Source organism: Mirounga leonina, unplaced genomic scaffold (genome assembly GCF_011800145.1).
Source record: "Mirounga leonina isolate KUSES-001 unplaced genomic scaffold, KU_Mleo_1.0 Mir_174, whole genome shotgun sequence".
Lineage (NCBI taxonomy): Eukaryota > Metazoa > Chordata > Mammalia > Carnivora > Phocidae > Mirounga > Mirounga leonina.
In genome coordinates, this window is record NW_023270451.1 from 48,573,713 (window position 1) to 48,587,237 (window position 13,525).

Consider the following 13,525-nt stretch of genomic DNA (forward strand, 5'->3'; position numbering starts at 1 on the left):
TGTGCGCCATAGTTTGCCAACCCCCGCATTAGGACAGTAATACGAAGAGTCATTATGAAAACATTCTAATTCACAGAGATAGAATTAACTTAAATCAACTTTATATCCAAATAGTCAGAAGCAAATAGAAAGTCACAGAAGCAAATCTGGCAGAGTAAATCCTATGAATGTCTGCCTGACCCCAAGCCCAGCTGGAAGGACTGGCCCCATCTGGAACTGGATGTGTTGGACTAACATGGTCTGATGCTAATCAACAGCCAAACTACCCTCACTCACCGCATCACCCTAATTTTTATTTGGCTTTTTTCTACAGAGTTGCCTACAGGGAGGGAATGTACCAGTCAGGATGACAGATCATCTATTCTGTTTGACACTTCTTTCTTACTGCAAATGGATAACATGTTGATTCTGATTTGCTCATCAGACTTTTGTAAATTTTTTTTTTTCCTTAAGCCTGAATCAGCATTTCCAAATCCAATTAACTTCGGGTTATATATGGGAGTGTTTTTATGAGCCTATGTGGCAGAGGTCCAGTTCCTCAACACTCATTAATTTATGAAGGTAATTTTACTTTAAAGGGCCTTTCTATGTGGCCAGTCAGCCTTCCACAGGAAGCCCCACACTCACGCTGTGCTACCTGGTCTCCATCAAAACTTCTAACTCTTTTCAGAAGGTTAGTGTAGTGATTCATTGAATTATTACAAGTCAAGTCATAATGGCACATAGGGAGTGCTCAATTAATATTCGCTATTATGATGATCATGACTTTGATTATTGACACTTGCTGTTGCTTTACCTTTGCATCTGAATTATACCCACTAATAGACCTCACTCTTTTTTCATGTCCCTGATATTAAAATATTATAATTCATTTGATATGGGTTGCTGAGATAGAAGGAATGACAATAGACTATCTCAGATTCTTGAATTTTTTTTTTAAAGATTTTATTTATTTATTTGACAGAGAGAGACACAGCGAGAGAGGGAATACAAGCAGGGGGAGTGGGAGAGGGAGAAGCAGGCCTCCCGCCGAGCAGGGAGCCTGATGTGGGGCTCGATCCCAGGACCTGGAATCACGACCTGAGCCGAAGGCAGATGCTTAACGACTGAGGACCCAGGCGCCCCCAGATTCTTGAATTTAAAGCTGCTCTGAAATAGCTCATCTTTCTCTGTGGTGTCAAAAGAGTTTTCTACTTAAATCAAGGTCACATATAGAAGAAAAAGCTGAGGGCCTCCAATGCATTGAATGCTTACTCTCTTCTAGAACCACCAGGCACTGCCACATATATTTCGTGTTCTGGAGGGTCCTAGAGGTGGGTATAATTATTCCCTCTGTACCAACAAGGAAAATGGTTGCTCAAAAAAGTGAAATCGTGTTTCTAAGGTCATAAAGCTGGGAACGTGGCTCCAGGGTTTGAATTAGAATCTTTCTTTCTGAGCCAAGATGTCCATCGACAGATGAATGGATAAAGAAGATGTGGTGTATATATACAATGGAATATTATGCAGCCATCAAAAGGAATGAGATCTTGCCATTTGCAACGACGTGGATGGAACTGGAGGGTATTATGCTGAGCGAAATAATCAGAGAAAGACAAGTATCATTATGATCTCACTGATATGAGGAATTCTTAATCGCAGGAAACAAACTGAGTGTTGTTGGAGTGGGTGGTGGGGTGGGAGGGATGGGGTGACTGGGTGATGGACACTGGGGAGGGTGTGTGCTCTGGTAAGCACTGTGAATTGTACAAGACTGTTGAATCTCAGATCTGTACCTCTGAAACAAATAATGCAATATATGTTAAGAAAAAAAAAAGAAGAAGGTAGAGGGAGGGGAAGAATGAAGCGGGGGAAATCGCAGGGGTAGACGAACCATGAGAGACGATGGACTCTGAAAAACAAACTGAGGGTTCTAGAGGGGAGGGGAGTGGGAGGATGGGTTGGCCTGGTGGTGGGTATTGAGGAGGGCACATTCTGCATGGAGCACTGGGTGTTATGCACAAACAATGAATCATGGAACACTTCATCTAGAACTAATGATGTAATGTACGGGGATTAACATAAGAATAAAATAAAAAAAAAGAAAAAAAAAGAATCTTTCCGTCTTCTTTTTAACAAGATAGTTCCATTTATGCACATTCTTCGTGCTACAGTTGTCAGATAAATTACAGCTAAACATGCTATAAATTTCACCACACGATGCTATAATTTTGCCCTAGGCCACCATGTCTTTTTAAAAAATTAAGAAAGGGAAAAGATAATGTCTGTATTCATGTTCAGATAGCTACCATTTCTGATATGAATTTGAATCTCATTGACGGCAAGCTTGAAGGTTGTCTGCTGCATGATGACAGAGAACTCCATCAGGTTCTCAAGCTCTGATTTTCTCCTCTTCGATGCCTTGGCTAAAGGACTAGTCTACTACAATATAAGAGATAGACTATAGAAAGGGACAAAGAAAGAATATGCTGCGCTACAACTTTAAGCCAATAGTGATAATAACTAATAGATACTTAGGGTCTATAATGTGCTAGGATTCCGCCCAGAGCTTTATATGTACTTTCTCATTTAACTGTATCACCATTAACAAGAAGTAGAGACTATTATTAGCTCTATTTTATAGATGAGGAAACAGGGTTAGTGAGGCAATTTGCTCAATGTAAGAGTCTGAACTGAGATCAAAATACAGGCCTATTTGACCCCAGAGCCTATATTTTCACCAAGATGTCTCCTGTTAGTTTGTATTCTCTGTTGTAATTACAATTACTACATTACTGTGTACTTATTCAAATCAAGGAATACAGGTATCATCTTATAATATCCTAAACAATGCTCTAAAATTACATATATTCACAAACATAACATGATTATCAATTATAAGGTGACTTCCAATTTTTTTTCTGATAGAAATATTCCCGCAGGGGCTCCTGGGGGGCTCAGGCGGTTAGGCGTCTGCCTTCGGCTCAGGTCATGATCCCACGGTCCTGAGATGGAGTCCCATATGGGGCTCCCTGCTCACCAGAGAGTCTGCTTCTCCCTCTCCTTCTGTGCCTCGTGCTCTCTCTCTCAAATAAATAAATAAAATCTTACAAAAAAAAAAAAGAAAGAAAGATTGCTTCAGAGGTTTTTGGGTTTTAGGGTTCTTTTATATACATAAAACTTTGGAATGTAATTAACTAGTTAATTGTCTCATTATTTTTAGTCCATCAACTCACTTATGCATACATATGTGTGTATATTTAAGTAACTATAGAAAATCATGTATTCATTTAGAACGTTGGTTTTTTTTCACTCTTGTACTTCAGAGAATGATTTCTTTCAAACTTTTCACATGCATCTTCAACACCAGGCTGTATCCACATTAGAACCACTTTTTTTTTTTTTTTTTTTAAGATTTATTTATTTATTTGAGGGAGAGAGAAAGAAAGCAGGAGCCAAAGGGGCAGAGGGAGAGAGAGAATCTCCAGCAGACTCCATGCTCAGCTTGGGGCCCAACATGGGGCTCAATCCCATGACCCTGAGATCACAACCTGAGCTGAAACCAAGAGTCGGAAGCTTAACCGACTTCGCCATCCAGGTGCCCCTAGAACCACTTTTTGAGTCATCTAACAATTTTCCAAAATACGTTGTCTTCACTTCCATATAAATTACTTGAGATGAGGACCATTTTGAGTTTTAGTCTGAGTATAATGGTACTGCTATAAAATTCTTCCCAAGCCACAAGAACTCATTTTTAAAACTTAGGAATTTGTTTTTAATTTGTTGTGCGATCTCTTTGACATAATAATAAACTAAATGTATTGTGTTTATGTACCTAAAAAACTTTTGCAACAATATCCATCACCGGAAATAAGGAAGGCAAACCCCAGGGCTTAATTATTAAATCTGTCTAAATTACGCATCTTTCTTATCTTTTATTATTTATTTTGAAATAATAATACACTAGAAAAAAGTGAAAAGTACATCACAAATAACATTTTTCCCTGAAGCATTTGAGAGTTAGTGTCCAACCCGAAACCTCGCCACCCCTGAATACTTTAGTTTGTATTTCATACAAACAAGAGACTTTTTTTTATATGCCACAAAATGTCCATAAAAATTAGGCAATTAACTCTAACATACCACCACAATCCAAACTCTAGACCCTATTTATGTTTTGCCAATTGTCCTAATAATATTTTTATAGTAGAAGGATCCAGGTGAGAATCACACCTGTCTGTTTTGTCTCCTTCAACGTGGAGAAGTTTCTTGGCCTTTCCTTGCCTTTTTAGACATTGACACTGGAAGCTGATAAGCCAATCTATTTTGTAGATTCCCTCAATTGGAGTGATGTTTCCTTGGGATTACATCCGAGCTTTCTAATGTTGGAAGGACCATCACAGAAGGGATGCTGTGTTCTTCTCAGTGTATTCTATCAGGTGGCAAATCATTTCCCTTCGTCCCATTATGAATTACATTCACTTTGATCCCTTGCTTGAGGTTATGTCTGCCAGACTTCTTCATGGTAATGTTATTCTCCCCCCCCCTTTTTTTGTTGTAAAATCAAAGTACTACTTTATTAAAGGAGTTATTTTACACAATATGAACATCAATATAATTACAATTGTAAAAAAATTTTTTATAACAAGGATGGACTGATTTTCAGATTTCCAAATCAGAGTCAACTGTACATTTACACAGAATTGTCTTTGCATGAAGTCCAAAAAGGAAAAGCATAAAAATGAATGTTTCTCTAGCTCCTTTATTTTTGCTGATCAACAGTTTGTTGGAAAAGCAGCTGCAGGTTTCTTACCTAAGGTCTGAGACAGAAGAGTCAAAGGTGTCATGACTTCACCTGTGAACAACTTTATTTCTGAACATCAGCCAATTCTGGAGGAAGTGGAGTCTTAGGATGCTTGCTTTCAAAGTGCTGCTTGAAGGTCTTAGGGTCTGGCATTGGTGTCCTACAAGCAGGTATATAATAAGGCAGCTTTGGCAGCAGCCTTTTGTTCATGTCCTTGTTTCTTCTTTTGCCCAGCTTGCTTTTTGGCATTTTCTGCTGAGACTGAATCTTCTGCTGTCCACGAGCCATATACGCCCCGGGGCAGTCTTGCGTTGGAGAGACCGCGCAGCGCGAGAGGGCCAGGGGCGGTGGCCGGAGGGAGAGGAAGGGGGAGAGCGCCCAGCACCGCTTCGGCCTCCTCCACCCGCCAACGAAGGGAAGTTGGATCTTTCCCCCTTTGTAATTAGGTATTTCTGGGGGAAGGCACTTGGGAGATATCAATATCTCATTTTCCTCAAACCTTTAATCTATCCACCTGTTTGTATCCATATGGATTTATGGTTTTCAATTTTATATTTATTATTAAATGGGTTATAACCCTTTATTATTTTTATTTTTTAATTTTTTAAAGATTTGTTTGACAGAGAAAGAGAGAGCACAATCAGGGGGAGCAGTAGAAGGAGAGCGAGAAGCAGGTTCCCCACCACTGAGCAGAGAGCCCAATGCGGGGCTCGATCCCAGGACCCTGGGATCGTGACCTGAGCCAAAGGCAGATGCTTAACCAACTAAGCCAGCCAGGCGCCCCTATTATTTTAATTTTTTTTTTTTTGATATTCCAATTATTCCTGATTTGGCCAGTGGGAGCTCATTCAAACCGACTTTTCCATCCTTCTGACGTGTCACCATCGTTCTTTGAATGCTTTTTTGTTTTCCAGCCCCAGATGTTCCAAAGTTCAAACTGCATTTTCCCCAGCCGGCTGTGCCCACCTAATTCAGAATCCGCTTTTCCTATGAAGTCTTCCTCCACCCTCTTTTCTGCTGCCCTTGCAATCTGACTCCCCGTTTATCATAGTCCGTTTCCAGGTGGCTTGGTAAAACCCGGATTGCTGGGCCAGCTCCCAGTTTCTGATTCGTAGGTCTACAGTGGCGCCCCAGAACTCATTTCTAGCAAGTTCCCAGGTATGGCTGTCGCTGCTGCTCTGGGAGCCACACTGGGAGAGTCACAGCAGAAGAGGCAGACTCACACCACGGAAAGACGGGCTTAGAGTCAGAAGTTTGAGCCTGGGGCTGTGACTTGCTGCTGCCATGACTTGGGGCATTCTGCGCCCCGTTGCCTCATCAATAAATGGGATTAATCCTTCCACGATTATTTGGAGGCTCAAAGGAGGTTGGACACAAAAAATGCCTGGAGTGAGTGTTCTACACATAGTAGGAACTTGGTTATAATTCGTTCCACAGACCAAACGCAGTCCATGCTCCTGATGAAGGCAATTTTCTGACTTCTGTCTTCTGCGGCTATGGCACTTTTGCCCTTGAAGGAACCCATTGATGGCTTATCTCCTTTACAACCAAGACACTGAGGGGCAGTGCGCTCGGTCTGCTTAGAAGGCTACCTGCTGTTTCATCCGCTTGTAAGCTGGTCCCTGCAAGTTCGCTTACCCAGAAGGTCTTAAAGTCCTTCTCTGGGTTTAGTTTCCAGTGGTTCCCCATACTAACAATGACAATGATAATAATCATCATTTTCCTGATTCGGGTAGAGAGATACAATCAGCAGGGTACTTTACATGTGTAATAGCATTTAAATCTAACAATGAGCCTGCAGTAAAGGTATTATTATCTCTCGTTTCCTAGATGAGAAAATTGAAGTGCAGAGAGGTTAAGTAGCTTTCTCAAGTTCCCAAAGCTGGTATCGAACAATTGTCATCTAACCCTTTTGTATCCAAAAATGAGCCATGCTGGGAGCTGATCTCCTTCCCTCCAGCCTAACTCCAGCAAAACCTATGATGATGGCAGCCATGTTCAGGAACATTGCAACCCGCATCCTCCTTCCCTCTTTCCCCCATCAAAATTAGATAGAGTGCGAAAACAACGAAGCGTGGAACACTACATCAAAAACTAATGATGTATTGTATGGTGACTAACACGACATAATAAAATTTAAAAAAATTAGATGGAATGCAAGTAAAAAGTTATAATAAAAAATTAAACAAAATGGATTAAGACAATGCTACATAATTCTCTACACAGAAATAAGAATCTTTGTGGCTAAAACAGGATGTGGCTAAAACAGAATTCACAGGGAAATTCCTCAGACAAGCCCTATCAGGCCATGCTGTCTGGGCCTCTGGCTTTTGAGTATTTTTTCTGTGTCAGAATGCCCTTTCTCCCTGTCCTTGCATTTTCACTGTCTGGCAAACTCCTTCACGTCTTGAAGAACCCAGCTCACGCACAGTATCTTCTATCGAAACTTTCTCAACCTCCCTAGAAAGAGATAGACATCCCTTATCTCTGCTACCATGGTCCTTGTGTTCCATGGCAGCTGAAGCAAAGATCTATTTCTTACTTTTTCCTGCGCCTGACAATGGTGGAATGTCCTTATAGTGGATATTTGGTGGTGTTCTTTTGGGAACCTGCCTTTTCCTGAGTCAGCCATCCGGTTTGGGAAAGACCTATCTACTCTCAGTTCTGGGGATGGCTGGACTATTTTTTTTAAAAAAAATCATTGTATCCCATATCTAGGCACCATGTTTGATCCTGGAAGGACAGGTGGTCCAATTCAGGTCAACAAGACCCAGGAAGCCTAGCAGCATCTAGAAGGGATAGAACCTTCCTTGATCTTTTGGGAAAACCAATGAAAGTGATGGCTCTCTTCCTCAGGACTTTCAACCCTCTTAGGTAACCTCCTGAAACTCCTCCAGACACTTCAAACTCCACACCTACCCAGCAGAAGCCACCACTCTTCAACCTTGCTCATTCTCCTATCTTTCCTGTTTTTGTGTATATGTGCTGCTGAAGCGAGCTCACTTTCCTGTTTTTGTGAACACCACCCAGATCATCCAGGTACCCTGGACCCTGCTAGTTACCATGGGCTCCCACCTCTTCCTCACCCATAACTACTCCAGCAGTAAGTCTTGCCATTTTTTCCTCCTAAATAATACTATAATTTCTCACCTTATTTTTCTAATCCACACTTTGAGCCTCTGTCATATCTTGCCAGGACTATTTCAGCTCTTCCTAGCTGATCTCCTTCCCTCCAGCCTAACTCCATCCAATCAGATGTCAACTCTGTCTCCAGGTTCAAATCTGACTATGATACACTGCAGCTCAGAATATTTCTGTGGGTCCCCATCAGATCCAGGATAAATCTCAGCTTCCTTAAAATGACATGCAATTCTCTTCCTGATCTGACCCCTCCTTACTTCAGCAGCCTCATCAATCTCCACTTTGCTCATGCCCTAATAATTTACTCAAGCAATACTGAATGCATATCGTACTCTCTCTTGCCTCAATGTCTACCTATGCTGAGCCTTCCATCTTTAATGTATTCCTTCCCCACGTCTATCTGGCTGACATATTCTCTTTTTGCCAAAACCCAAAATCAAATTAAGTATTAACTTTTCTGTGAGTCCTTCCTTGATGCTGCTGGTAAATGTGGGGTCTCTTCTTGCCCTCCATCTTTTGATTACAACCTGGAATATTCCTAAGTCTTTCTGCCTATTAAGGTCACCTTTCCTTTATAGTCAACACTGCAACCCTCCAACATCTAACATCTAAAATTCTCTGCAGGATAAACCATCATTTATATTTCAGCAGTTGGGTCTGCATATTGTGGACAATTCTTCCACCATCCTCATGGTTGTCATCAGTTGATTTCCTGGTTGTCCCCCCTTCTTTTGTAAAGATATTAAGAGATGGGGTATGGTCTCGTCTTCCATCTCAACACCTGCTTTCATTCTCAGAGATCTCAAGGTCAATGTGGGTGACCCAGCTAATCCCCTGTCTTCTTAATTCCTTTACCTCCACATCACAAAAAACTTTCCATCACTTCACTTTAGCCACTTGATTCTAAGGGCACACCCTGGACCTGTCATCCCTATAAACTAAGCCACTTCTGAAATCATAAATGCTTAACCTTACTTTCTAATGACAGCCTTGTAGCCTTCTGGCTCAGTTGTTCAAATTGCACAACCCACAGTCTTCACCACATCCTTAATACTGGGCTCCAAAGTGCACGTAGCTCAGCAGATGCATAAGAAAATGTATTGGACTGTGGGAAGAAAATATTAGAACCTCTATTTTTAACTCATCTCTTTGCATATGTTTTATCATGTACATGATATACTAGTAGAATAATTCATTAGATTACTTTTATGCACACAAATAAGAGCATGAACTCTGCAGCAACTCCATGAAGTCAAATCCTGTGGCATTTACTAAGTGTGTGGCCTTGAGAAAGTTACCTAACTACTCTGTGCCTAGTTTTCTTATTTGTAAAATGATATAATTACAGTTTCTACTTCATGGAGTTACGATGAAGGTTACGAAGCTCAAGAGATTTAATGTTTATAAAGCACTTAGCTCAGTATTAGAACATAGTAAGTATATATGTTAAATAAGCAAATACTCATGCTTGAAGGATGTATGAAGGATATATACTCAAAATGTTTTCACTTATATAGGAGGACCTATTTATAAAGTATGAAGGCAATTCCTCCTATCCATTCTTTTTTAAATAAATTAATTATTTTTATTGAAGTATGATTGACATACAATATCCTGTTAATTTTAGGTGTACATCATAGTGATTTGACATTTTTATTTGATATTTTTATACATTATGAAGTGATCCCCATGATAAGTCCAGTTACCATCTGTCACTATGCAGACTTATTACAATATTATTGATTATATTCCCTATGCTGTACCTTATATCCTGTGACTTGTTTATTCTATAACTGGAAGTTTATTCTTATTTATTCTTTTTTTAAAGATTTATTTATTTACTTTAGAAAGAAAGAGAGTGAGCACAAGTGGGAGGGGCAGAGAGAGGGGGAGACGGAATCTCAAGCAGACTCTGCTCTAAGCATGGAGACCAACCCAGGGCTCTATCTCACGATGCTGAGATCCATGACCTGAGCAGAAATCAAGAGTCAGAAGCCCAACCAACTGAGCCACCCAGGTGCCCCACTCTTATCTATTCTTAACACCATTGTCTTCTACCCAAAATTCTTTTCTCTCCTCATTTTCCTCTACATTCTGTTGAGATTACACTACTCTAAACTCCCTGCTTACCATCCCCCATCACACTTCCCTTTACAAATCCAAAAATCTGGATGAACTTATAAAAGTGTCACTGTTGGACTTGTCCCCAGGAGGCCAGTATTACCGGAGAAAAATCAGGTAGTGGGCAGGCTGCTATCTCTCCACATTGACAATTACTAGCTCCAGATGGACTTTCTGCCCTAAGTATGTGTCCTACTCAGTTCTTGGTGATCTGCCTCTTGCTTGTTCATCACTGACTATTTCACATCTCTTTCTTTTCACAATGCTCAAACTTTCTCTCCCTTTTGTATTCCAAGCTTGTAAAATTTACCTCTTTTTTCTCTGCAAAAAAAAAGAAAAAAAAGTGAACTCTTTAAAGATCTTCTCATTGTACAATGAGCAGGTCTAGAGATCTAGTGTATCTTTCTATAGTTTCTCCTTCTTCACAGTTTCTGGGGAGGCAGAGCTCTTCCTCAGCTCACACTTGGGGTCTGGAACCCCTACCCTACTACCACAAAACATATCTTGCTCCTTCAGTACCTCCCTCTTTTTCCTTATACTGCTGACCTCCCTACTGGACAATACTCTCCAATGTCCAAATAGGTTTTGGTATTTCCCATCTTAGAAACAAAAAACGAAAGAAAAAAGAAAAAAATCTTGGAGTTTCACAATACCATTCAGCTACTGTCCCATTTCTCAGATCCTCTTTATACCCCAAATTCCTAAGACACCATCTTTCTACCTCCTTCCATTCATTCTTCCAACAGCTCTATTCTGAATTTTGTTTGGGACTGTACTGAAACTGCTATTTTTAAGATCACCAGGTTCTTCAAACTAAATGCATGTTTTCCTGTTCTCATCATCCATCACCCCCCAGCAGGGTCCATGCGAACGACAATTCCTATGGCTTCCATACCTTCTCTCCCTCTCTCTTACTCATGTTCCTGATTTTCCTCAGACCTCTATGACTGATTCTTCTAGCTTTTTTCCTGGGGGCTTTAACTTTGCCAACCCTCCAAAGGTTGGAGAATCTCAAGCCTTTCCAGATGTCAGTTCATCGTTTTCAGTCTCTCCCCTGACCCATTCTCCAGGACACCGCATTCATTCCCCTAGGCTGTAAATACTATCTCTACCTTCTTGACTTCTACATTTAGTCTCTTCTTGGAGCTTTATTCTTAGATATCCACTTGTCTACTTGGTATCACTTCTTAAATTTATTATAATCACCACATATTTAATATGTTCAATAAGAGGCTTCTAATTTCGCCTCACCTAGTGTAAATCACCATCACCTTTCAACTGACCACTGTTGTAATATCATAATTGCTTTCTCCGCTTCCTCTTCTGCCCCATTTTTACAAGCATTTTAAACAGCAGTGAGAGTGATCTTCTAAAAGCATGAATTTGTTTAAAACCATTCAGCTCCTCACTGCCTTTCAAATAAAACTTGCTTTCCCTATGTCAGCGTGCAAGACCTCTACATGTCCTGGCCTCTGCCCACCTCTTCAGTCTCAGTTTGTGCCATTCTTCCCCTCGGACACTAAGGTGCAACCACACAGATCCCCAAATACGTTGAGTTTTGTTCAGCCCAAAGGCTTCAGTGTGCACGGTTATACCCTGGGCCTGAAATGCTCCTCCCAACCTTGATGCATGGCCCCTCCCTCTCATCCTTCCGGTCCCAGGGTACATACCACTATCTCAGGGATGACTTCTCCTATCTCTGGAAATCAGTACCGTTCCCCCACCTCTTTATCCTCCATTCCAACTTCCTGTGTGTATCCTCCTTAGCCTTTTCTTCTTTACAATTTCTTATTTGTTTATTGTTTATTATCCATCTCCAGCACTGGTACGCACGGCTGTGCGGTACATTCCCAGCTGAGCACAGCGGGAGTCAGTAGGGTCTCACGCTTTAGAGCCAAATACTTACTCCAGAGCTTCAGTACTTACTATCCGTGGAAATTCAGCAACATATTTAACACCTCCATGCCTTAGTTTCCACATCTAGAAAATGAAATGGCAGTATGAAGATTAAGTAAGACAACATACCTAGAGCATTTAGGACCATGTTCGGTACAGAGTAATAGGTATTGTTACTACTGGGCCTGCCACTGTTACCACTGATGATGGTGGTGATGGGGATATTGTTATTGGTAGCATTCAATTAAAATGCTGAATAAAAACTCGGATTTATATTCTTGTACAACTACAATGTGCCAGACACCATACTACTTACTGTCATATACCCTTTATTTTAAAATTTTTGTTCTCGGGCACCTGGGTGGCTCAGTTGGTTAAGCGACTGCCTTCGGCTCAGGTCATGATCCTGGAGCCCCGGGATCGAGTCCCACAACGGGCTCCCTGCTCGGCAGGGAGTCTGCTTCGCCCTCTGACCCTCCTCCCTCTCATGCTCTCTGTCTCTCATTCTCTCTCTCACAAATAAAAAAATAAAATAAAATAAAATTTTTGTTCTCACAACTTAATGAATAGACAGATTTATGTCAGGAAAAATTATTCAAAGAACTTGATGTATACAAGGATGTATACAACAGAGATGTATAGCTCCTGAGTGATGGAAACAGAATTTGAAAGCAATTTGCTTCCAAGGCTGGTGCTATTTCCAACAATCCACTGTCAATGGGTCAGGGCCAGCCTGCCCTGAAGAACCACCTGGAATCATTTTAAGTTACATAGTCTTTAAAAAAAAAAAAAATTATTTATTTATTTATTTTTGAGAGAGCGAGACAGCGCATGAGCACACGCTGGGGAGGGGCAGAGGGTGAAGCAGGCTCCACTGAGCAGGGAGCCCAAAGTGGGACTCAATCCCAGGACCCTGGGATAATGACCTTAGCCAAAGGCAGACACTTAACCAGCTGAACCACCCAGGCGCCCTTAAGTTACATAGTTGCTCTCATCCCTGGAGATAGGGATTCTGTAGATTGACACGGGACCCTGGACTCTGTGGCTTTCACAAGAGCTTCGGTGAGGCTAAGACAGGAACCATTGCCCTGTCCTTCCTCTGCCACATGGTCCCATGGTTTCCCCTTGGCTCCATAGTGATGTGTGAGCCCATTCAGCAACAGAGAGCAAGGTGGTGAAGAGGCCACCATTGTGAGTTTGGTTATCTTGGCAGGTTTTTCACTTTCATAGCCCCACCTGGACTGCCACACTGGCCTGAAAGTGGGAGAGGCTGAACTAGTAGCTGCATCACCCCAAACCCCTCCCCAGGGTCTGGAGAATACCATGGTAGTGCTGGTATGCTAAAGACAGCATTTTGGACTTTTCTCTTAAATGGGGAGGTAAATCTAAAATCAGCTTTCAGGAGGACTTGGGAAAAATCACTTTCTTTAAATTGGGTAAGAAAACAAAGTGACAAACAAATGAATTTCCACCTGATTCTTTATGTTAATTTGTTAAACACCCAGGAACATGGTTTGGTTTGCATGGGAAAGGTTTAGATGCAATCAGGAAGAGGCAGGCAACAAAAAGCCATAGGGAAATGTT

General features: G+C 41.3%; 1 pseudogene; it reads right to left on the bottom strand.

The window, feature by feature from the left end:
- Positions 1–3,997: 3,997 nt before the first annotated feature.
- Positions 3,998–5,071, bottom strand: LOC118021366 (annotated as a pseudogene).
- Positions 5,072–13,525: the final 8,454 nt, after the last annotated feature.